General features: G+C 60.7%; 1 pseudogene; it reads left to right on the top strand.

Moving 5' to 3' along the window:
• LOC144962255 (large subunit ribosomal RNA) lies at positions 1–1,898 on the top strand (annotated as a pseudogene; the record flags this gene model as incomplete).
• Between the last annotated feature and the right edge of the window lie 211 nt (positions 1,899–2,109).

Below are 2,109 nucleotides of genomic sequence, written 5' to 3'. Positions count from 1 at the left end.
GTTGGCGTGGGGGGCGCCGCGGCGACGCCGACAGAACGGGGAACGCTGCGTGGGCACCGGGGAGAGCCGTCGTCTCTTTTTAAGGTCTGGTTCGCCTGGATCGGGTCGACGGAGAAAGGGCGGGCCCAGGCCGAAAAGCGTCGCCGTAGACATGGCTGCGTCCGGAGCGCTCACGGCGGTCCGTGAAAACCCCGTCGAGGGCACGTCAATCTCGCTGCCCGGCCGTACTCATGTCCGCAGCAGGTCCCCTAGGTTAGCAGCCTCTGGTCCACGGAGTAATGTAGGTAAGGGAAGTCGGCAAAATGGATCCGTAACTTCGGGAGAAGGATTGGCTCTGAGGGCCGGGACGGTCGGGCTAGGGGAGGAAGCGGGCAGAACCGCACGCACCTGAGGGGACACTCCGAGGGGGAGGGACGTGCGCGGAAACCCGTGGGGGCCCGGGCCCGAGCGGCCTCGCTCGGCTGACGCCCTTCGCGGGGCGCGTTGGCTGCGCGGGGGACAACCGACGCGACCTCCGACTCCGCTGTTCAGAACTGTCACGGACAGGGGGAATCCGACTGTCTAATTAAACAGAGCGTCTCGACAGCCTGAAAAGGTGTTTACGGGACGTGATTTCTGCCCAGTGCTCAGAATGTCAAAGTGAAGAGATTCGCATAAGCGCGGGTAAACGGCGGGGAGTAACTATGACTCTCTTAAGGTACCCAAATGCCTCGTCGTCTAATTAGCGACGCGCACGAACGGATTAACGAGATTCCACTGTCCCTATCTACGCCCCGGCGAAATCACAGCCAAGGGAACGGGCTTGGTGAAATCAGCGGGGAAAGAAGACCTGTCGAGCTTGACTCTAGTCCGACTCTGTGGAGGAGCGTGGGGGGTGTAGCATAGGCGGTAGCGTCTTCGGGCGCGACAGTGAAATACCGCTACCCCGCGGGACCTCCACTTACCCGACGGGAGTGGGGACTCGGCGCCCTTCTTGCAGGTAGGGGCGTACGAGGTTCAGACGTCAAGCCGCCGTCGCGTCGGGCTCGGGGAGTCCACGACTCCCCCCGACGCGGTCACGACGGCGACAGGACCCTGCCGGGGACAGCCTCGGACGGGGAGTTTGACTGGGGCGGTACATCTTCTAAAGCGCAGCGAAGGTGTCCAAGGCGGGCTCAGCGAGGACGGGAAACCTCGCGTAGAGCAAAAGGGCAAATGCTGCTCGACCAGGATTTTCAGTACGAAATACTGGCCGTTGAAGCGGGCCTATCGATCCTTTCGACGTTGGGAGTTTCAAGCGAGAGGTGTCAGAAAAGTTACCACAGGGATAACTGGCTTGTGGCGGCCAAGCGTTCATAGGCGACGTCGCTGATTGATTTCCCTTTGATGTCGGCTTTCCTATCATTGCGAAAGCAGAATTCGCCAAGTGTCGGATTGTACACCCGCCAACAGGGAAACGTGAGCTGGGTTTAGACCGTCGTGAGACAGGTTAGTTTTATCCTACTGATGAAGCGCCCTTGCCACGGTAATCTTGCTCAGTACGAGAGGAACGGTGAGTTCGGACCTCTGGTTCGCGCGTCCGGTCGTCAGGCCGATGGCGCCAGGCTACGTCCGTGGGAGTACGACTGAACGCCTCTAAGTCGGAACCCCGCCCGGTGAGCAAGGGTGAGCTTAGCTAGGGCCCTGAGCGTGCAGGCAACATTAAGCCGGCAACCCTCGGGTTGTCGGCTAGTGCCGTGACGGCCCGCTCGTCACGCGCGCTAGATCTGTGGTGCGCGTGGCTGGGTCGGTATCATCCACGTCCGTTAGGGGCAAGAAATCGCGTGCGGACCACATGTATTCCGTCGGGGTGTTGTAAGCGTTTAGAGCTGTCCTGGTACGGCGACCCGTTGAGACTAAGCCCGGACGCTGAGATTTTCCCTCCAGCAGGGTTTGTCTCGGCCACCTTTCCCCCCGGCACGGCACGGCCCGGGCCCCGATCGGCCAGCCTTCGAGTCCTTGCTCTGCTCGGCTCGGCATGCTGGCGGTGCGGCGCGCGGCGGCGGCGGGTGCGAGAGTGTCATAACACGTATAAATACATTTACTTTACTTTATTACTTCTTCTTCAAAGTTCTATCTCCTAGAACTTGG

Source organism: Berghia stephanieae, unplaced genomic scaffold, assembly GCF_034508935.2.
Source record: "Berghia stephanieae isolate SIO BIC M18660-M18661 unplaced genomic scaffold, UCSD_Bste_1.3 scaffold740, whole genome shotgun sequence".
Classification (NCBI taxonomy): Eukaryota; Metazoa; Mollusca; class Gastropoda; order Nudibranchia; family Aeolidiidae; genus Berghia; species Berghia stephanieae.
The sequence above is the reverse complement of the archived record's forward strand: the minus strand, read 5'-3'. Positions and strand labels throughout refer to the sequence as shown.